This window comes from Macrobrachium rosenbergii, chromosome 7 (assembly GCF_040412425.1).
Source record: "Macrobrachium rosenbergii isolate ZJJX-2024 chromosome 7, ASM4041242v1, whole genome shotgun sequence".
Classification (NCBI taxonomy): Eukaryota; Metazoa; Arthropoda; class Malacostraca; order Decapoda; family Palaemonidae; genus Macrobrachium; species Macrobrachium rosenbergii.
In genome coordinates, this window is record NC_089747.1 from 24,314,723 (window position 1) to 24,339,866 (window position 25,144).

A 25,144-nucleotide genomic window follows, 5' to 3' on the forward strand; every position below is an offset into this window, starting at 1 on the left:
CTAGGACTAATATTTCTTGGGGGTCATTATCTTGATGATATTCACAGTCTTTTGTTTATGTTTTTACGGTCATCCCCAACGGATTGTACTAAGCACGCCGCAAAGATGGATACATAACGGGTTAAAACCCGTGGGGGTCACTATCTAGGAATGATCCGAAAAGGCAACCATAAGATACCAAGAAAATACTGAAAAGGGTAAAGCAACAGTGCAGATTGAGCAGAAACATCAAAGCGCTGTAAACAAAGGAAGCGGGCTTCAGTTATTACAGGTGCGTGAAAAACGAGCGCTGAAGGAAAAAATTTGCAAATGATGTCTTAGTAAAAGGTCACGGCTGTTGGAGACAAGATTCATTTGATAAAGAAACAAGTGAAAAGTGCTCCGAAGTTTCTTCGGCGCAATAGAGTTTTCTGTACGGCATATAATGCTGCATGAAAGACTCGGTCAATTGAAGGTGCGTCAGCGACGTCTCCGGAGAGCGCTGCCAGACGCACGATTTATGGCTAAAATTAACCTTAAATACAATAAAAACTACTGAGGCTAGAGGGCTGCAATTTTGTATGTTTCATGATTGGAGGGTGGATGAGCAACATACCAATTTGCAGCCCTCTAGCCTTAGTACTTTTAAGATCAGAGAGCGGGCAGGAAAAGTGCGGACGGACAGACAAAGCCATCTCAATAGTTTTCTTTTACAGAAAATAAACATTGCTGTAGCTATAAAATGAAAATGCAGTACTGTTGGAGAATTACAACCGAAATTTTACTGCTAGGTTTGTGCAGAATTCCCCTGTTAGAGGTGCAATTGAGAAAATCCCTTTGTATCTGAAGCATCGCTAAAATGTCACTCGGTTGGAAAATTCCGGGAATTTAGTAGTGCAGAATAATGCGAAAATCCTGCACCTAGCGAAGCTCTAAAATATCCGTCCATTCGTCCATCACAGAGAACTCAAATAAACACATCATTATTGTGTGTCATTCCTGCATCCTTTATTATCGATAAAACTAACGTCTAAGCATGATGAATATGGAACATCAACAAAAATTAAAGTTCTGATGAAAAATTAATTAAAAGTACTGAAGATTGAGTAAATCATTGAAATAAGAACAATGTAAAACTCAAGATAGATAAAAAAAAAAGTATGCTAATCAAAACGACCAATTACATTTGCGCTTTCTGGTTCTTAATTAGAAGATTTCATTGAACCCCTCTACCCCTCATTAAAGTCAGTATCATTAGTGAATTAATGCATATGTAAGAGATAAAGGCTTCGTTCATCGGCGGCCGTTCAGTTTCTGGCATAAATCTTGGGTACGCACAAAGAAGGAGAAATGTCATTCCGTTTTACTAGACAGTCAAGGCGTATTTTTTTCAAAAGCAACTCGTCTCTCACTTAACGTACAAAGAGACATAAATTTGTAATAGTTTTAAAACATTTACAAACTGATTTTATCGCAGAATTATTTTCGAAAAAACTTTATCTCGGAAAAATTATTCACTCGCTTCCCTGTAATGCAGAAGAGATTTTTCTCTTAAGCCCAAAACCGACACTTCGCTTCAATAAGATAAAAAGAAGTAAGAAAAAGCAAAATGAAACTTCGATGCATTGTGAAAAAAAAAATAAGTCTCGTTCGTCTAAAAGAAATTCCTCCACCTCAGTAAAAAAAAAAAAAAACTCGCCTTTCTTCTTTTGTACATACAAATCTCTTAATTCAATCTAAAACAAAATAAAAAAGGGGGACAGGTTTTTCAGTCCGAAAGAAACTTCTCCAAATGAGTCTGGGAAAATGAATCTCTCACCACAGTTTGGGAACAATGAGTGTCTCCATTACGGAGGAAACATGTCTTACGTCACGTTAAAAGAACTAGCATTTTCATCTCGTTTCGAAAAACGTCTCGTTTCCAGTTTAAAACTACTCGTTTTCCACGTAAGTTCAGAAGAAATAGATATCTGTCCTGTTAAAAACTGATATTAGTTCGGGTTTAAAGATTTTCATTCGAAAGAAATAAAGAAATATTCCATTTAAACTTAAAACAGCTTTTTGTTGGTAAAGAATTCGAACCTCGCTTTAGGAGAAATGAGTATTCTGCTCAGATACATAAAAAAAAACTCCGAAGCTCCTAACCGATGATTAATATTTCAGGCAAAGATGTCTCTCGCTTCATATGCAAAGGAAGTAGCTTTACTATTCAAGAGAGAAAATCTAAGAAACATCGATTTCTTTTTTATTGGAAGAATCTAGTCTCTCTTAACAGTTCAACAGGAGAGTCCATCCCCACCCACCAACGGCCTCCCCCCCCCCCCGCCTCTTTGTGTCCAGAAAAACACTTATTTTACAAGAAAATGCCTCTGTAAATGTCTGCCGAATAGCTTTCTTGATATTAGAAGGGACAATTTAATTGTTTATATATCCGAGCAGAAAACTCATGACCCATAAACTAGGCCAAAGTTAGGTTCTCACTACTTTCAAATAGAAGTCTACTTTTCGTTTTAAAAGAGACATTTCTCTCAAATGTAAAAAATCCTCCTGAATCAAGATACACGTTGCTTTCCATTGAGCAGGTATTTTCTTCATCTGAACTTATAATGGTCGACCACCTTCCCAGAAAATTAGGAACAATTAGACTGCAACAATGTATGTTCATTAGCTTGTATTTTTGCTTGTGAACCACCTTATGATGGCTTTGTCGAGAAAAATTCAAATAGATATTACGTCTAGTAGCCCCAGTAGATTATACACTATCAGTTTAGTTAAAATTTCGAAACATCTCACCATTAATGACAAAGAAAAAAAAAAAAAAAAGTAAAACTTCGGCGCAATCGAGTTTTCTGTACGGCGTATAATGCTGTATGAGACTCAGCCACTGCCCATAAAACTCTCAGCCGGCCGTGTTGGTCTGTGTTGTTGCGTTGCCAGACGCACGCTCACGACTAACTTTAACCTTAAATAAAATAAAAACTACTTGGGCTAGAGGTCTGCAATTTGGTATGTTTGATGATTGGAGGGTGGATGACCAACACACCAATTTGCAGCTCTCTAGCCTCCGTAGTTTTTAAGATGTGAGGGCAGACAGAAAAAGTGCGGACAGAAAAAGTACGGACAGGAAAAAGTGCGGACTGACAGTCAAAGCCATCTCAATAGTTTTCTTTTACAGAGAACTAAAAACGTAAAATATTCTCTCTGTAATAACCTGAAACTGGTAATGGACTTTCTTGTTGTTAGGACTCAACGTCTTTTTATTTTGGGATTCTTAATGTTGTCAAACTTGACAGAACAAGACCCAATATTTTTCTTTCTTTTTCCCGCACACAACTGTCAAAGAGTTCCTTTCCACTATGAGAAATGACGGTGTTATTTCTTCTTCTTTTCTTTTCCTTTTGCAAAGTGATTCGTATTACCCGAGGGTCTCAAGTTTTAGTACAGAAATTTCCGTCCCAAACATCTTTACAAGTCAGGGAAAGAGCAGGACATTTTCTTTTTGGTGGTGCCGCATCTTTTTCCCTTTCTTTTATGTAAAAGAGGCAGCTAAATAACATCGATGCCTTTGTTTGAACCACTGTGAACCTTTCCGGTCGAGTCTTATCAAAACCAATTCCCTAATTTTGAAATTTTGCACGGGTCTGGTTCGGGAATGTTGACTTTTGTATTTAATAAGAGAAAAAAGCGAAGTGCCAAAATGAGAATAGATTTTCGACTGACTCCCTGAAAATCGATATCTTTTTCCTACAGTTTTAAATGGAACGGATATTTAAGTATTTTACCCAAGAAAATGGAAGTAACATTGCAAATGAGATATGAAAGTACACAGTAAATGGATATATTTGTGTCAAGCGTTGCACGAAGATATTGGAGGTAATATGGCAAGGGTGATGTCTTTGAGCTTATTGCCCCAGTTTTATTTGTATTTATAACAGGTCGAGTTGTAACCAACCATTACACGTAATCTCTCTCTTTATCCTATAATATGATCGTTAAAATGCTAATGGTTAAAGTTTTGTGGTTTGAAGGCTGACATCGTTTCCTAGCTCGAGAAGGCCACGAGTATTTTTCTCGTGAGCAGCTTGGAAATATCAACTGATTTACCGACGAGCGTTAATGGTTTTCGTGACAGAATATTATCCACTGGATGCTATATATAAAAGTAATACCAAAAAAGGGGACTAAAGTGATTGGCAGTGTTTAAGAAATATGCTTCCAATCCATATTTAATGAATGTCCTAGTTTCTCGTTGGACGAATCGGTAGAGTTCTCGGCTGGCACTCTGCTAGGCCCGAGTTCGAGTCTCCGGCCGGCTAATGAAGAATTAGAGGGATTCATTTCTAGTGATAGAAATTCATTTCTCTGTATAATGTGGTTCGGATTCCACAATAAGCCGTAGGTTCCGTTGCTAGGTAACCAATTGGTTCTTAGCCACGTAAAATAAGCTTAATCCTTCGGGCCAGCCCTAGGAGAGCTGTTAATCAGCTCATTGGTCTGGGTTAACTAAGGTATACTTAACTTAATGAATGTCCTTGCAGGACTGAAGTAAGAAAGCAACATATTTACTACAAAAACGAAGACTTTCAACTTGACAATGTGCAAGATTCGAAGTATGATTATGGTATTAGCCTGCAGGCTTCTACTCGGGGTGATTATGATGGTATTCCCATAATGACTTGGCAGAACTTCCTCATGGATGAATGCACTGGTGCTATCCTTACCTAAGAAAGGTGACCATTTTCACCTTCAAAAGCTCCTACTTTAATCTTTAACAAAAGTGTTTGTGTGTGTGTGTGTATATGTATATATATATATATATATATATATATATATATATATATATATATATATATATATATATATATATATATATATATATACACGTACGTATGCCAATCTTTCAATCTAGCGGGAAGTCTTTGTATCTTCAGCATCAGTTAGAAGGGTAGAGACCCAATAATTCAGAACAATACTATATCATTTGAAATTGATTTACTGGGCCGAAGGTTCCAAAAGCGTCACTTTTATTTTCGTCGGGGAATGAACAGAGGTTTTTACACAAATTCTGTGAGGAAAAATCTGGGCGTTAGTCAGTCGCAGTACAGGAATCTGGAATAGTGGAAATCGCAACCGTGACTCTTTTGAAACGCCTGGTCGCATTTTCCCGAGATGTAACAGAGTACGGGGACCTTTCCCTGAAAATAGCTGGACGCCATATCTGAAAGACTAACCATAGAATTTTCTTGAAAATAATCTCATTATGTTTCCACGCCCAAATTACCAACCCACCCTAATCTAACCCTAGGGGCATGGGGAAAAAACCGGGGTTGGTGTAATACTAGCATACATCTCAGAAATTTGCCACCCGGCCTAACAAACTACTTTGAAATCAAATTGATAATTATTGATTATCGTTGATAACCAATGAAAAAACTTTGATCATTATTTCTTGCATATAAATGACATGAATACAAAACTTATTTATGGCCCGTTTAGCTATAGTTCTTTTTATTTATTACACATTTTGAGCGAGCTTACGTTAGCAAGTTAATTACCGCTACTGAAGTTAAGTACAGTGACACTGTTACGGCTTAGACCACCATTTGCTTATATAGTCCATGCTTAAAGGGCTTTCACTTATCTTGTTATAATAGGGCAGTGCGAGCTACCGTTCTAGAAGAACTGCACCAGACTCCCTGTTTCATGCTTGATCTAAGGCAGTGGAGCAACATATGTTGTGTTGATGTTAATATATTTGTTGGGAGACTGTTGTTATTAAATATTAAAGTTACTATAAATGGTCATTCACCTGCTTCGTGAAAGAGAACGACACATTCGAGAGAAGAATCGCTGATTTATTTAGAGCGTTTAGCCAGCAAATTTCAGGCCAAGCAACTAGTCACCGTAGGGCAGATTGCTGGCGCAAAAGTAATTAATGCAACAATTAGGTTCTCAAGTGTGAGTACTGATTTTTCTTCACATACGAGTAAGAATTATTTCCCGTTTTATTTATTTATTTATATTTTTTTTGCGAGTCAAATAGTTCCCCTCCTTTTTACCCTTGTCAACACACGTGGGTACAGTAAACTGAAATTCATTCCTTTATAAACAGTATATTAAACTTACCAATGTAGTATATTAGTTGAGCCAATATCTCAGTGTTGGAACGCCTGTCTAAGCATTTACTTAATAGAGAAATATATACGGGATGGGAAATGTATTATCATATGAACATTTTCAAGCAGACTTGGTATCCAAGAAGTTTTGATGTTCATTTCCATTTATTTTCTTTATCATTACTTACTTCTTTGTTGCCAGACATTACATAACCTAATCAGCTCTCTTTTTATCCTCTGAATTGTCCATTAAAATGACAAAGATTATTCCTTTGTGGACTTGGGGTGAAACTTTTCCTCAAGTTGAAGAGGAGAAAAAGTTGTCTGAACGTGAGGAAAATAGTAATTTCTTCAAATGAGGAAGGTTTCTTGATGTGTTACGAGTTGCAGAAAAGGGGATGTGTGATTGTTTTTGTAGATAGCCATTACTTCTTTCTTTAGATTACAATAATATTAAGATATTTGCAGAGTACAAATAGATTTAAATCTTAGAAATCAAGCACAAGAAGTGCAGAGAATCTAAAAATCATTTAGGTGGGGTAGGGAATATTTTGTAAGAGATTAATAATTAAAAATTAGACCAATAAGAACAATTCAGGCGGGTTAAGCACGTGAAAAGTAATGAGGATAAAAAAAGAGAAATAATTTATTATGCTGAGTGACAGTAGGCAACTGGACGTCAAAATGAACTAAGTAGTACTGAACATGACAGCCATTGCAGTGCAGAAGGATGGTAGCATTAAACGACAAAGCATATTAAACTTATGGATCCAGTCAAAGTTCATGGTAGGTGGAGGACTGGGCTAGAGGGACAATTATCCTGCATAGATGGAGGCTAGAGCGTCTTGAATGTCGAATAATGTAAGCTTATCTTCTAACACTAATTTTTTTTTATTACTGCTACGCCTAGTTGAATGAAGTCTCTGTGTTGACGAATTGTCATATACAACATTGGTCTAGTGTTGGGATGTTTGTGTTAAGAATCATCCATGGCATTCTTGCATGGTAATGCCTATAAACGCTACTACCTCCAAGGCACTGAAATTAAAACAATTAATTTAAATATCCCCATTCACTTGTGATGTGTGATATGGCTTCCGCGTTCAGATGACGTGGTGTACAGTGAAGCAAGGGGAAAGAAGCCATCAAGATGCTCTTTCTCTACCTTAATCTAAACATGTGCAGGAAGTCTGAGAAAAAGATGACAGCTTCATAAAAGTGGTTAATATGCTGCATCTTCCTGACAGTAAGTACCATCACTGTGATTGCCTCATTTGAGTTTCTGAAAATCGAGGCTCGCAGTGGCATATGGTATATTTCCTTAGTCCAAGTTTAAAGGATGCGAAGGGATAATGATTGATATTAGCCTACTGAAAAGTAAAAATCCATACCTTTAATGGTGCTCATATAAATGAAATTAATTTGAAAAAAAATATACATAAGGGGTCACCGTTTGTTCATTTTGAGAAAATCTACAAACTGCTGACTATTTAATCGTTCATGACAGAAGTCAGTAAGTCAGTTTCAGATTATATGAGGAAATTGTGAAATAAGCAGTGAGAGAAAATTCATGTAGATAAACCTCATACCAGCCAGTTTTTAGATGGAAGACAAAATGATATAACTGTCACTTTTGAGCAATCTGATTGTTATCGCTTCTCATCCCAAGCAATCTTCATTCTTGGTTTTCAAAATTCCTTCTTACGTCTTCTGTTACCAGACCTACAATGGAGCACTCCCAAAGTTTTATATAAATTCTTGGATTTTATGGGTCAAGAATATTAAAGGATATGCTAAGTTAAGTATACCTTAGTTTAACCAGACCACTGAGCTGATTAATAGCTCTCCTAGGGCTGGCCCGAAGGATTAGACTTATTTTACGTGACTGAGAACCAACTGGTTACTTAGCAACGGGACCTACAGCTTATTGTAGAATCCGAACCACATTATGACGAGAAATGAATTTCTATCACCAGAAATAAATTCCTCTAATTCTTCACTGGCCGGCCGGAGACTCGAACTCGGGCCTAGCAGAGTGCTAGCCGAGAACTCTACCGACTCGTCCAACGAAAGGATATGCTAATGGGAGAGGTGTTTTTCATAGGAGCATTACCAGGAGGTAAGAGATTATGCTCTGCCAAATGGCGTTTGCTTGCGGTAAAGGCTACATGTTTTCCGTGGGGTGTGGTAACTATAATAGAAGGTTCTACGCTCAACGCAGTTCTTGATTTGACCTCACTTTGTAGCTAAGAGGCCGCCACCCTCCTCGCAAGTGGTGTCACCATCAGACTGGGGTGGCCGTCAATCATGGTCTTTGCTGGTCTATATTGGTAATTCATCATGTTGTGTCTCATCATTTTCTGACTCTCTTATCAACGGAAGGAAACATTTTCCTCTCCCAGATTTTCTGATATTTTTTCAATGACGCAACAGCTAATTAAATTCTTAAACTACCTTCATTTATTTTGGATAAGGTAATCAAATGCCAGAACTGACGCTTACGTCTGGGAAATCATTCTGCAGAGTAAGAATAGGATTTTAAATCAGTTAGGATTGTCCACATCGGCAAAGTTGTGTTTTCCAAAAAGTAATTTTTTATATTTTTCTTCAGATAATCTCAATTTCAGATATCACACTTTCATATCCCGGTTTCACCTTAATTTCGAATGTAATGAAACTTATTCTGCTAAAAGTAGTTAGCATTTTAACGAACTGATTGCTTTGTTATCAAGAACTTTCTCTCCTTTGACTGGAAGGGAAGGATGTCACAGAGAGAGAGAGAGAGAGAGAGAGAGAGAGAGAGAGAGAGAGAGAGAGAGAGAGAGAGAGAGAGTTGCAAAATAGACATCGGCGTCTTAAGAACTTTAATGTATGCTTAAATCTAAAACAACCTTAGAATTCTTTATAACCAACACGTTACCGACTGTTCAAAATATTTAACCGTGATTAGCGCCGGTAAAAATACTTCAAAAATTACATTTATGCAGAGTTAATGAGGCCTGTCATCTCTTTGGAGAACACGGAAACAGTTTCCCGGGCTTTATTTACACTTTTAAACAGCAGACGTTTGAGGTACAGAGAGAGAGAGAGAGAGAGAGAGAGAGAGAGAGAGAGAGAGAGAGAGAGAGAGAGAGGTGGAAGTGGAAACCTGCAAGTACACCAAATAAATAATTAAGCACTGACAACAAAATATGGTTAAATTTATGGACTCATACTTAAAATAAACATTAGCTCGAATAACGAGACACATTGGATTCTACATTCTTCCTCTGACCATCAAATTATTCTTGAACATACTTATTTGATTAACCTGCCAACAAATTTGATTTCGAAAATAGATAAGTAAAGTATAATCATCTTGATAACATGTTTCGCCTGAAGTGTGGAAGCTTGTCGGCACATGTTTGTAAAAGACACACATAAGAAATAGACGCCTCAGAATGCAATTATGATTAGAGAAGGAAATACTCATAGCGATAAGGAAAAACTAGAGCGTAAAAGAAAGTGTCTGTGCGCACGAAGAATTACATAACGGGAAGGATATCGCTAAAAACGAAGCTATAATGAGCTACAGGAAAAACAGTTCTTAAAAAGAACGTGAACGAAAGAAAGTATAAAGAAGGACGTGAGAGAATATCAAAAGATGCGAGAAACTGAGTTTACGAGAGGTAAGACGGAAAAGGTCAAAGAGAGAGGATTAAAGGTCAGACACACGAGAGGTGGATGGAGTAAATCTTATCAGAAGTTGATAGTGGGGGAGGAGGAAGTTAGGGTGGGGGAGGGGAGATGACCTAAATAAAAAATAGCCTAGATAAGATCAACCCAGTAATTGGCTTCCATCGGGTTGAAATGTTCACGAATGACGTCAGTGGCGACTGAGCTGACATGTCACAAACTGATGGAGACAGAAATAGCTTTTGGTTTCAGTAAACGATTGTCAGGGCTTGTGGTAACTTACAGCAAAAAACAAATCGGCAAACAAGATAAAGTTAATTCACTAGTATATTTTAAAGTTAGTTCACTAATATATTTTAAAGTTAGTTCACTAGTATACTTTAAAGTTAGTTCACTAGTATATTTTAAAGTTGGTTTACTAGTACATTTTAAAGCTAGTTCACTAGTATATTTTAAAGTTACTTCACTAGTATATTTTAAAGTTAGTTCACTAGTACACTTTAAAGTTAGTTCACTAGTATATTTTAAAGTTAGTTCACTTGTACACTTTAAAGTTAGTTCACTAGTACTTTAAAGTTAGTTCACTAGTACACTTTAAAGTTAGTTCACTAGTATACTTTAAAGTTAGTTCACTATTATATTTTAAAGTTAGTTCACTAGTATACTTTAAAGTTAGTTCACTATTATATTTTAAAGTTAGTTCAGTAGTATACTTTAAAGTAAGTTCACTAGTACATAGCCTTAAAAAATATCCAGTGCTTCTGTAGCTGTTCATCGATCTGCCAGCCTGAGCATGATATCCTGTATTTCATTAGCATTATCGTTCGAGCTCCTTTATTTATTCAATTATTTATGTCTTGCAGTTTCTATCGGACTCTATCTGGTCCGTAGAGGCAAACCCCTTGTTTGTCTATCGGAGTTTATAGATTTTGTGATTGCCCTGCCTTTACTATAACAGCTGGTTTTGTATGCTTTTAATACCTTCAACTTCTTTGTCAGTCTTTTTAGGTTGTTGGGATTCAAGTCAATCCATAAGTGTGCAACATAGTAAGTGTAATTATTGTTCGGTTAGACGCCATATGCTGGTAATTAAATAACTATAGTTAGCAGATAAAGACGAGGTATAAGATTCAGCTAGACGAGCTACCCTGCAACGGGGTAAAAGGAAATAATGTTTCACAATAATATTTCTCTCTTGAGTGCATTTAACCCAAAGCCTTTAACATTACGGTGTTTGGTCTTTTTATAGGCGCTTAAGTACACACGTATTCTCACACACACACTATATATACACATACAAAACACACACACATATGTATGTGTATGTATGTATGTATATATATATATATATATATATATATATATATATATATATATATATATATATATATATATATATATAAAATATAAAGAGTATATGATTATGAGTAATGTGAAACTACACAGGGCAAAAACACTCACCTTTACTCTAAGGCCTTAGGGTAAGGGAAAAAATCTTGCACTTCATTATTCACTTTCCGTGTGGCCATATGCTGTATTGTGATTGGGGACCCGGGTTCGTTTCCCGCTACCGGACACCATAATTTCTTCATATTTCTTGCACTTGGCTCTTTAGGCTTTGTAGTGACAAGCGTATCCAAAAAAGAGCGAAGAATTCGAGAAGTTAAGAGGGCATTGTGGCTATTCCAATTACATACTGTATGTATCTGGTAAAAAGTGACCAGTAGATTCTACACACACACACACACACACACACACACATATATATATATATATATATATATATATATATATATATATATACATATATATATATATATATATATATATATATATATATATATATATATATATATATATTATATCTTGTATTTCCATAATGGTCCCGTGGATGAATTGTATAAGAGATCCTCATGGAATAAAAGAAGGAGGTGCCAAGACTTTCAACTTTTATTCCAAAATCATCTTCAGGGTACTAAACAGTTTTGAGAAAACACCTTACACAAGGAAGCATATGGGGTTAGAGATAACAATAAAATATGTCAACAAGCCACTCAACTACGTAGAAAAACATTGTTCAAAACAAAACGTACTTAGTAAAGATATGCAATTATTACAAATCACAGTACAAAATTGTCTGTTTGTAAAATATCTAACAGCTTGTTTTACTTTTGAATCATTAAGAATAAAGCCTTTCGTTCAAGTCCATGTTACTAAAAGAACTAACGAGGCATCATTCAACTAATAATCTGTCATGCATTGAAGAACTTCCAAAAAACTACTCTAGCCGAATTCTAGTCTATAGGGTGGTACAGATAATATCTTCATAAGGTATGGTTAAAGCATGAGGAGAGTTATTCACTTGACCACTTTAAAGGGCAGTTAGATGGAAATCGCGCGCCCAAAATGAGAGACCATTGCCACTCTCATTCAGCATTTAGTATTCAATGATATTTATGATAAAAGTTTTTGTCCTATAAACAATTCAACTGTCCATCCTTTCATCTAAACCAAGACGCAAGGTTTGATCTTTGGGCGGGCCAGGTGAAGTTATTAATTATGATTTTTTTCCTTGGGTATAAGTTATTTCCAAAGCAGAGTGATTTAATATGAAATGATATTTATGGCTTAATATTTGTGAATATATATCTTAACGTTGATTTTATAGCTAACAGACGAAACCGTGCTTTAGTGTGGTTTGAATGGTCATCTAATGAAACACTGTTTTGCACATATTACTGAATTACTTAGTATATTTGACGAGGTTAATTTCAAGAAGCTTGAGATAAAGTCACAAAGAAACAGGTTATGGCCAGGATATTATTGTAGAATTCGAACTGATTCTAAATATTCGTAGCCGTTATCTTGAAGCTAATGGAGATATGAGGAATGTGGAGTAGCAGTTGACATGTTTAGGCGCTTAATGCGTAATTATGGTATAAAATGTACGAGATAATCTTAATCTAGATAGTTACAAGTTTTCAGTAAGTAATAACTTTTTCTGGGCACTGGAGAAACCTAACTCTTGTTTTTATAAACTAATCATCCTTAAAGTAAAAGATATCGTACCTACTTCAAGAAATATTAGAGTTAACATTCACTTAACGGAGTTGCTGAGTAATTGCCGCAAGAACATTTTCTCCTGCCGTTGTTTCTCTGTTAAGGTCACAACTTGCTAGAGGAACCAGAATTCAAGGAAATGTACAGACGCGTGGCGGATTTGCGAACCTTTCAGTGTTAGGCCCATGTTTCTAGGGATCCAAGATGTTGACAAGATAGATGCAGGCTTCTATTCATTTAATTTCTAAATTTTCCATGCTTCGCATTACATTAAAATCCTGATAGGTTTGTAAGTTAGGTTCGTCGGATATTCTGCATTCGTAAAGCTACCATTTGTCTGTGTATTATATATATGTATATATATATGTATATATATATATATATATATATATATATATATATATATATTTATTTTTTTTTTTTTTTTTTTTTTTTTTTTTTTTTTTAATACTGGGTCTTTAGTTTTCAGTTCTTGACTATATCCTCGGTATTTTTATAGGGGGAAAACAAAGTATGTAGAATCTGGTTTATCATCCATATAATTACAGATGTTGAAGGTAAAAACTACTTAATTTAGAAATATACCAGAGTGTAAATATTCCTTTACGAAAACATCCAGTATCTTATCCTTATAGACATTCATCAGCCGCCACCTATCGTATTTCCATTTACACTTTAAGGATTGGAGCTGCTCTGACGTAGACGTATTCTTTATTTTTCTCACCCGAACTGCATACAGATATCCCGCTACTAATATCAGTATAATATTATTATCCTTCTGGTACTTTCAGTGTGTCTGCCACCCGTAACCATTGAATTGGCCAATCTGTCTTGTTTTCAATTTTCCTATACCCTTGGTACAAGCTTTATCTTTATTTAACTCAGCTCCAGTGGCTTTCTGAAAGAAGTTTATTTCTTTCAAACATTCAGTAATGGATTCCTCTGTAGAAACTAACACACGAGTCACCTGCAAAACCCAGCAGCTTAATCCATATAAAATAGCGGGGGAACAACCACTAGCATAACAGTTGTTGTATTTCTTTTAAAAAAAGGTAATTATATTTCAGATGAAGAATACAACAACTGTTATGCAAGTGGTTGTTCCCCCGCTATTTTTACGGATCACTGAAGATCCATAAGTCGAACGTACCCTTAAGACCGGTCGTTGCTTCTTACAATACCTCGTATACTTAAAGACACAACTAAATTTAAGAAAATGCCGCATACAGACCCCTATCATAAGAATATCCTGAATGAGGATAAAATAAACATGTCGCTTAATTTTTTGAGAAAACGGTAATTATATTTCAGATGAAGAATCCAACAGCTTAATTTTTACGTTTGGTAAATTTTCTCCATTAATGCTCTTGTTATCTTTCATCACTCGGTACAAAGGCTCTTGGAACAAACAGAAGAGTGACATAGACAACGGGCAACCTTGCCTAATCGATCTTTTTATGTGAAATTCCTTGATTAGAAACCTGTTTACGCATTCTGCTTACGCTTTTCTTATATAGAACCCTCATCCAGTTTATAAACTCGACAGGGAGACCGAATTTTTCTAAAACCTGAAAGACAAAACTGATGTGTACACGGAAAAAAACCTTAGACCAATCGAGATTTATCACCGCCAAAGTCATATCAATATCATTAACAAAAATATCTCTTGACAAAATTGCTCTCGTGATATATAGAGGAGTTCATAATCCTTTGCAACCCAGTTTTCAAAACTCTAGCAAAAATTGTATAATCTACATTCAATAGAGTTATCTGCCTCCAATTTTCTAGTAGCAAAGGATCACCTTTTTTCCCAGCTAACTTAATTACTCCCAAATACTGGGAATCCGTCAACCAATTAATATCACAAAAGCTCCTTAATTACCTTCAACGTGTCTTCCTTTAACACCGGCCATAATTTTTTTTCTAAAAAAATCAATGGGTAAACAATTACTTCCAGGGGATTTTTTTTTTGTTGCATTGATTTTAAAGCCAAACAAATTTCATCTATATTAAACTCTTCCCTTAGTTTTTTATCGTCTTCCTCCTTTACCACCTGATTACATGTACTTAGAGAATAATTTAATTTCACCTGATCACCTTCCACATAAACAAATTCTCATAAAAACTCTTCGTATGTGATAAAATCAGATTCCTGTCCGTGGTAATTACATTTCCCCGGATTTTAAGTTTTGTAATACATACCCTGTTCGTCCTCAGTTTCTCTCTCCCCAACAAAAAGTAGAGACTTTTTCTCCTTCGATCATCTCTACTTTTAATCTCCCTTTTATACCTTCTAGTATTTCATTTTGTATGTCATTTATCCTTTTCTTCAGCAACCGAATCTCTTTACATTTGTTTCCATAACAGTAATGCATCTCGTGTAGTTGCCATAATCTTGCATTCAACAAACTTACTAATCCGTATTTTTCAGTGGACACACCTCTTGACAACTTCATAAAGAATTCCTCTACTTGTACTTTTGCCCAGTCCCACCATTTAAAAATATCTATAAATACGCCTTGTTTTTTCTTTATCCTGTTCCAAAATGATATAAAGGCTTCCCCCATTCCCCCCTCCTCTAACGTACTTTTATTGAGTTTCCAAAAATCCTGTTGTTTTTACTACACAAGCACTAACGTTTACCTTTTTCAGCACCATAGAATGACCAGGAAAGCTTTTGGATATTGTATCTGTATTATAAAACGTTCAAATAAGTCCTTTGTATATATACGATCAATTCGGGATCGGTAATTTTCTTTAAGCGTAAATTTCGGTATTAATTTATATACTGAATAGTTAGCTTTTAGTCCTAAGGAGTTAATTAGATTTTTCTTTGCCTTTGATACTAGAGTGGGTTCACTATTACTGCAATCTCTTCCTATAGCTATACGACTATACGATTGAAATCACCACCCAGTATTAACCCATGAATATTGAGCCTTATAAAGTATAATAATCAACTAGTCCTGTAAAAATTCTCCCTTTATCCTATCTCATTTTTACCAGGTGGATCATAGACACTTATCACCACCAGCTTTCTACCGTCATATACCGCATTTATACCAAGATTTCTTCCCTCACAATCCTTTTCCGCTGTTATCACTTTTTTCTTTCTTTTTCTCCATACAGAACATCGTTCCTCCTTTTAGTAACGAGGTTGTGTTAACTACAACATAATATTAATATAAATAATCTGAAATCCTTATATTCTTTACATTGTGTTCTTGTGTTATCATTATGTCTATTTTATATTTTCTCATTAATGACACCCATTTCATTTGTTTCCCGAGTTCATTTAATCCATTTATATTTAGAGTTGCCACTCTTAAAGCCATTGTCGTCTACGATTTCGATTTCTGTCGCTTTTGCGTATGATTGGTTACGTTCGCTTTATTACCTTGACGCTTTTCCTGTGAGCAGTTGCCTCTTGTTAGTTTCATTTTTCCTACACCCTCCATTTTTATATTCCAGTTGCTGGAATCTTCAATTTCACATGTTGTCGGGTCAGTTAACCTGGCATTCACAGTATTTGCTTCACTAGTTCCCATTCCAGTATCCATTTCCATTTCCAAATCCTCTTGCTCATCCTTTCTGTACACCGAAGCTATAGTTATTATTTCCTCTATCCCGTCAACCGGACCTGATTTTTTCAACTCGCTACCGAAGATTTTAAGTCCTCCCGCATTTCTACATATTCGTCAGTCACTGGATTTTATTAAATCAGTCATCGGTATATCCGTTACTACCGGGGAAGTCAGCACACTGTCACTCTCCATAACTTCATTCTCGTCTTGTTCAACTAAAGCTTTTTCGTCTTCATTTACACCTCTTTTTTCTGAGTAATTGAACACTCTAGATTTTGACAGATGTCTTACCGTTTTTCTGTTTCCCTTTCCCTCACTCTCCATCTCAGTGGCCAGAAGGTCATCCGTCTCCTCATCTAGTGGGTTCTTTTCAATCTGATTTTATGCTATTCCGACTTGCTTATTCGTGTCTGTCATGATCATATCCAAACCATCGCTCTTCCTTTGCCTAGTTGCTCTTTCAGTGCTCAAATCCGGAAAATCATTTAAATCATATACACTTAACTTTGCATCACTCTCCACCGTGCAATTGACTGCCATATGTGAATCACCTTCACACTTATTGCAGGTTTTCGCTTGACCTTAGTATAAGAACGTTACTGTGTGACCTCCAATTATCACGGAAGACGATATATGATTTTTAATCACCATCTTTACCGTTCTAATACCGTTGCGTAACCCTTTCGCTCTTCCATATGCATAAACATTTAGTCGTATCCCATGAGCTCTCCCATATTTACTTAGAATTTCTGCTAAAATGTTATCATTCAGATTTACAAGCCAGAACATACATGGAGAATGATGAAAAGAGTAAGCCCACGAAACTGAACCAACCATTTTGGCAAATTAGCTTTGATGTTCTTCGTCAATCTCAAGCACTGTTTTCCCAAACAGTCAACCTGTACTTGCTAAACTAATGCAGCCTTTCCTCCTGCCGAGCTAAACGACAACAAACCTTCTCGCACGGAAGCCAGACGAGAAGACCAGCTTTTAAAGCAGGTGAAAATAAATCTATGTTATAGATTATGAAAAAAAAGCCTGCAATACTGAAGTTAAATTCTTGTTCAAGTACTGCGCGACGTTTTTAATAGGGGCGGGGGTGGAGGTGTTGTTGGGGAGAGTTGAGGTCGTTTGGCAAACAAATCTGGTTGACCACATAAAGCTTTGAGATGCGAAGCTTCTTTTACCAAAATCATTTAATAATTTGTTTTAACGATTTCGGTTTAACAGGTCACTTCGATTCTGAATAACCTCACAAGTCCCAGCGCTTTGCTTTTCGCTTAAATTTCATATTCCATTTAACTTAATACATCACTTTTTCACAATGACCCATGAAACCCCTGTAGGCATTACTTACGACTCTTTGCAGCGGCCCTTCGTCCCCTAGCTACAACTCCTTTCATTCCTTTTACTGTACCTTCGTTCGTATTCTCTCCTAACAATTGTTTCATGGTACAACTGCGAGGTTTTCCTCCTGTTACACCTTTCAAACATTCTTACTGACTGTCAATTTCCGTGTCACCTCTGAATGACCTCATAGGTGCCAACGCTTGGCCTTTCACTTAAAATCTATATTTCAGTTCCAGTTCAACAAGCATAAAGTTACAAATGAATGAACAGCAATATATGTGATTGTGCTTGACACTTGGGAGTGATGGTTTGTGTTAATAGTTTTGGGAATGAAAACCTTCTCGTGGGTATCCGTGTGACCTCAGCGCTAGGCCCCGTAGGAGGGTAGTGCTGTCAGTGCACCTCACGTGGTGCGCTGTAGGCATTACTTAAGGTTCTTTGCAGCTTCCCTTCGCGCCCTAGCTACAACCTCCCATTTCTTTTACTGTACCTTCGTACGTATTCAATTTGACTTTCCAACCTCTCTAAAAATGGTTTCCTAGAGCAACTGCAAAGTTTTCCTCTTGTTACACCTTTCAAACCTTCTTACTGACTGCCGATTTCTCTTTCAGCGCTGAATGACCTCATAGGTCCCAGGGCTTGACTTTGGTCTAAATTCTATTATCTTATCTATGGCATTTAAGGCCTTGTCCACAAGATCGGCTATCGCCCGGCTGCGTTGGTCCTTCAACCGGTCCCATCCCCCTTGGCATAATTGTCATGTCCACACTTGCTTGTAGGTGAATTGAATTGTTGTCTTGTTGGGCAGTAGCAAATAAGTGGTAGCCAGGCCCATGCACAATATTAAAAAAAAAAAGCCGCGTGCATGGTATTAATCGTTGATGTGTAAAACTTAATGAACAGAGCGCATAAAATTTTAGCCTAGGTAAAAATATTGTGTAAAATAAAATAGGTATTGGGAAGCCTTGTTAATAAATACTATATATATATATATATATATATATATATATATATATATATATATATATATATATATATATATATATATATATATATATATATATAATTACTTATTCTTCTTGTAACTGGCAGCATCGTCGCTCCGTGTCAGGCTTCACAACTACGGGCACTACCGGTGAGTTTACTCAACTACTGGTGTAGGACTAGGAAGTTCGCTGGCTTGTCCCTGCTTTTTGCCCGGTGCCACAAGAGACAGATATGGGGGTCAGGGGATACAAAGGAAGGGGTAGGGCTTTACTCCACAACCTCGTAAATTATATTGGCACGATTAGAGGCGGAAACCTCAAAAACCAGAGTTTCATCCCAGTTATAAAGGGCCAAAGTCAGGGTTTTTGTGTACCCCGGGTGGCTGGGCTTTACTAACCGCCAATTGCCGTGGCGGTTGATGTTAACTTACAAGCTCTATTGCGTGGAGGGTAGCTGTTTAGTAATAGTTCTTTTTATTTTTTAAGTAACTGTAAGTTAAATTCCAGTTCTTCTAATGTTTTACCGAAAATCTGCAGGTCCTCTCATTTTTTACCCTGGGGTAGTTATTTATCGACTTGTTGCATAAAAATAGGCAGAGTCATTTGCCTTCTCGACGTAACACTCCCGTACGTGACTGGACGGGGAACTGGAGATCATTGTCGACCAAATTTGCAAAACAAATAAAGGAAGGTCTAAGGAAGCCGAGTTGGATAAACAGACAGCTTCTTTTTCCGTCTGGAATCAGAGAAAGATAAAACTATTCTTATTGGTAATATTGATAAAGATAAGCTATCTAAGAACTGTTTCTCAGTCACCATTTCGGAGTTCCACTGACACACATCTGTTTGCTAAGGATGAAGCTACAACACCTAGGATCATGTGTCCCATTATCAATAATAAGAATAAATAATTGCCAAAGTCGAATGAATCTTTTTGTCTGCACATAGGGAGGCCTACCATTTCAACCATGGGGAACAACAGTGCTAACAAAATAGGACAGAAATGTCGAAGAGTAAGCAGGAAAGAGGAAAGCCCTACCGTTGTGGCTAACAGTTTACCATAAACATTCGAATAGATCAGAGAGACGTGGGATTTTTTTTTCACATTGTAGGTGATTTGGGCAGTATAGGTAGACGTCTAGTGATGAGATTCATCTTCGCTATAAGAAGCGGTGTGAAGTTTTGATAGCTATTTACAAAGTGTTATAGCTATTTACAAAAGGTTTATGCTGGAATCAGTTCCTCATTGGGCGGGTGGATTCCGTTCTCGGCTAGCGCTCTGCTGGCCGCGAGTTCGAATCTCCGACCGGCCAATGAAGAATAAGAGGAATTTATTTCTGGTGATAGAGATTCATTTCCCGCTATAATGTGGTTCGGATTCCACAATAAGTTGTAGGTCCCGTTACCAATTGGTTCTTAGCCATGTAAAATAAATCTAATCCTTCGGGCCAGCCCTAGGAGAGCTGTTAATCATCTCAGTGGTCTGGTTAAACTAAGGTATACTGAACTTGTGATGGAATCATTAATTCCACGCCGAATTGAAATAAATTGTTATCTTGCTTTATCTCGTCAAAGGGAATCGTTTATTGAAGAAAAATGATAACGACCAAGAGGGGCTCAAAATGAATTTGATGATGGTAATGGCAAGCAATTAAATAATTTACTTCTAGTAAAATAACAAAAATAACGTTGAACAATACTTGTGGACTCCCCCATTTCTGTAGTTCAAAGGATAACTTGTTCCGACAAAACGCCCACATTCTGTGTGAAACTATTAACAATGTTCCATAGAGTCATTTCGAAATCTGAATACAAAGGAGCAAAATCCATTAAGGCTGCGAGAGAAGAAAAATGATAATCAGCATTCAGGAAGAAAAATGAAAACACGGGAATTGTTTTTGTTCTTCGATCTCGATGATCCAATATGACGAGACATGTAAAATGCGCAGTGAAAATAATGACTGTCTTTGAAATTAGACAGAAACAGTTCCTGTGTTCACAGTCAATGGTAAAATCTTGTTAATTTGATTTAACCAAGGATAGTGGTATAAGGACATAAAAGAATCCATAGCATCTGCCCTTCAATAAACTGTGATCCTGAAAAAATCAAGAGGAATGAGTGAAAAATCTAACAGTTCCTATCCTCCCCTCCTTTCTACCAACTAATCAACTTCCAATTTCTCTGATTGACTAATTATCTAAAAGCATGTTGATATACTTTTCACTGATCCTACCTCGTGAGCCATATCTTCGTCTTACTTTTATGCTTCTTATTCAGATAATCCTCCTTACGCCACTCGCACGACTTTGACAAAAATTTAATGATAAAAATTCCAAGTTTTTCCTTATATTAGTATTCAACAACCGCACTGTGTTTCATATAAGGGATAATTCTAAAATCATTTCATAAAGTCCAGTTTTCTTCCTTAGACACTTCACAGAAACTTTTTGCAGAACTGCCACTCTCCACAATGGTTAATGTAATTTAACCTTCAAGTACTGATGATAAGTAAATGATATTTAGTTTCGGTTTTGCAAACGGAAATAATAGTTATATGACCAAGTCCAGAAGTAGAAAGGAAAAAGTTGTAATTGCGTGCGCACATTAGCAATATTCCTGATCCTCATTTTATCAAATTATCCAGGCCATTATATAATCATATTTTATGTAAAACTCCTTTTTAGTGTTTGTTAAAAGAAAACTACTGTGCCGGCTTTGTCTGTCCGTCGGCACTTTTTCTGCCCCTACTTAGATCTTTAAAACTACTGAGGCTAGAGGGCTGCAAACTGGTATGTTGTCATCCACCCTCCAATCATCAAACATACCAAATTGCAGCCCTCTGCGTTTGGCAACGATATAGGAAAGGCCACCGCCGTGCCGTGGTTAAAGCTTCATGGGCCGCGGCTCATACAGCATTAAATCGAGACCAGCGAAAGATAGATCTATTTTCGGTGGTCTTGATAATACGCTGCACAGAAAACTCGATTGCGCCGAGGAAACTTCGGCGCAGTTTTTATTTGTTATTTTTGCACTTAAGGCTTAAGTTATCAGTTAAACAGTTAGAAGCCGGTCTTGTCGTTGCTGAATGTAGCTGAATTTCTTGTTATTTTTTCTGTGATTTACTCAGCTCACCTCTTGCAAACATACACTAGAGGAACCTTTCCAGATAAAGGGGACTGTTCTAGCTTTTCACACCACTTACTTTAACTTTAATGAAAGTTATTTCAAACTGTGCTTATTTCTCACTTTTGAAACACCAAAAAGAATCTAGCTCTCTTCTTTGTGATCTTTCCTAACCTACTGATGTCTGGAAATCAACACTAAAGAACTCTGGAAAATCTTCAGCCATTATTCATGACATCATATCGGCATTCAGGATGGCGTGACGTGTGGCTTTGTTAGCCAGATTTACGGATCGTGGCTTACTTCTGGTGATGCTGAGGGTTTCGTGACTTCTCTCTATAGACTCCTTTTCAGCTTCTTACACTCTGTTTGTGTATATACTACTGTCCCCTGTGATTTGGGTGTACTTCAGAAATCTGTGCATTCATTTACTCTTTTCCTCTTTATGGATAATTTTCATTACTCCAATCTCATGACAAAACTACGAATTTTATTAGTAGTTATATCATGAGTTGTCCCCTCTATCCATTCCGTATTTGCTTCCCAGCACTCATTTGCTGATGGTCATCGTAAGTGATATTTAATTTTGAGAATTCATATGATGGTGGGTCATGCAATTCAGTCACATTTGATGCGCCATAGACTCAAATTCTTTGTCATCTTCCCCCCAGGGAATGTTTCGTATGTCTGTATCACACTAAACTTGGCATGGTAAAATTTCATAGGCCATTTGATTAAAATAGGAGATATTCCAAAGAAATTGTATTGTATGGAATTGCGTTCGTTTTGAGCACGTTCGAGTGCGAAATTGTCCCTAATCATCTCTCTGATGCTCTCGTCGCCGTCTCTTGCAATCAAAGTTTTGCGTTTGTCTTAACGGCGATGAAAACATATGAGAAAACTTTTGTGCGCCTATAAGTTCCCAAGAGTGTTAGCTCTTACGTGAGAACCCATTACTCTCAAGTTTGCGTAATGGGTAAAGCTATTGTCCAAGTGCCGGGTTGCTTTCTCGGACATCGAATCTTCGAATACTTGATTATCCAGAAGCAGAGTCAACGGTACGTGTAATTCTACCATAGTCCTTCTCGGTAATAAGTGAACTGTATCATCACGAGAAGAAGAAAAAAAAGCGAAGAAAAAGTTAATGGATTTTAATCGAATCTGGAACCATTTTTTTTCATCAACCCGGGTAAAACGACCTGCCATTTCCAGGAGGTTTTCTTTTATGCTTTTTTGTACCTTTTGAAGCAAAATTATTGCAAGGAATTTTCTAGAATTGGAAAGAATTCTCTCTCTCTCTCTCTCTGCTAAATGAAGAAAAAAATCTCATTTGTATTAAAGTAGGGAATTCTCGAGTCACTGAATTCTTAACTTGTTTTAAATCAGCTTAGTATTTTCGAGGCATTAATGGCTTCAAATAAAAATTTTCTTGTTATGAATTCTTTTGTTTATTCGAAAGGCGTAAAAAATTATAATTACCAACAGGTAACGTCTACTCATTCTCTTTCTCTTTTTTTCCTTCTTATGTCAGCTGAAATCTCCGTATTGACAGAGGTAACACAATATAATCCTAAGAGAACTGTAAAGGGAAATTAGTCCGCAGAGAGAGAGAGAGAGACAAGTCATAGACAGGGGTGATTATGAGTGAATGGGAAATGAAATAGATGGACCTTGTTTCAGGAGACGTCAGCAGTGAACAGAAATGAGTTTGTTCCTCGCTTAAATATTTGGAGATCAGAAGGTCCCAATACTGCACAAGGATCTTTATTCCACATTTTAGTTGTAGCCAAGATAAATCTCCTAGCATAGGCTACTAGAAAATACCACACTTGTTTGCAGCAGCAGCCTGCGTAGTGTTGTGAGCAAAATATAGCTAGGTCAGGTAAAGAGGAGTGCAGAGGATGTTTGTCGTTGCAGTACATTATACGCAACAAACATAGTGAATTCACTTTACTTCTGTTCCATAAGTCAACATTAAGAGATGGCAAAATAAATTTGACTGATAACATAATTCTATCCTTGAGTTTGACATGAGAGTCATCACCCGAAAACCACTCTGGAAAACAATACCCCAAACAAGGAAGAACAAATCAATTAGAACACTTAGATATAATAGCTTCATCCTAATTCATTCCGAAACATTTCTGCAGGATACCAACTTTCTGAGAAACAGAGGAAGCGATATTACGTATATGCTTCTCAAATGTTAATTTCTTATCAAGAGTTACACCTAAAATCTTGAAAAAGTCAATGGCAATTGTAAGTTGTACCACTTAATGTAAATCAGAATCCAAAGGCATAAGCGTTCTGGGTGGATTAACTATCCTACTTTGAGTTTTAGAAGGATTAAGCTTCTTGCCCCTAACCCTACTCCATTCATGAATATATGCCAGATCTCTCTGCAACCACAAGCCTAAGGTGTGGAGAGGTGTCAACAGCCAGAAGAGTAGAGCCTTTGGCATGTGCAATCAGTTTTTTCTGCAGGCCTTGCAACACGTCACAGTTATAGATAGCAAATAGCAAAGGTTCAAGAACGCTACCTTGAGGAACACCTGAAATGACATTAATAAAGTCACTAATGGCAATCACCACTAGACCCTTTGAATTCTAGCTATTAAAAACTAATTTAAAATATTAATAAAAGGTCCACCAATTCCCAGTAATCTTGGATTGTTGATAAGTACTTCATGATTTACACAGACAAAGGCTGTACTAAAATCTAAACTGACCATGCATGCCTCTGCACCCTATTCAAGAGCACTCTGCAAGATGGTAGATGTTGACAAGAGTGCATTGCAAGTACCAAAACCTTTATGGAACCCAGACACTTAGAGAGCAGCTTCTCGATAAACTTAGATAATACAGGGACAACTTAAATTGGCCTGTATTCTGAAGGCATGATGATGGACTTAATCCCTTAGGCTAGTGTTCCTAAAGTAGTGCCTTAATACCCCCAGGGGGTATCAAAACCGGTTCCTGGGGGTATCGAAAAAGGCGTCCTGAGAAATATTAAATTAAGGGGGTTTCCTTGATTCAAATCGTGGTGTGGGCCCACAATTTATCATCTTTAGAATTCCACTGTTTCCCAGCGCTGTAAACCCGACCTGCCTCCCCCGAAGCAGCTGAGTGTGTAGTGTTGCCATATGAGCAGTCATACATTTATTGTTTATACATTATTTAGGCTATTGGTGTCTATTTTATTGTTACATAGTGCAGTACGATATTTTGTGTGGCCGGGGAACTTTTTTGTACAGAAAATCAAAAGCTCAA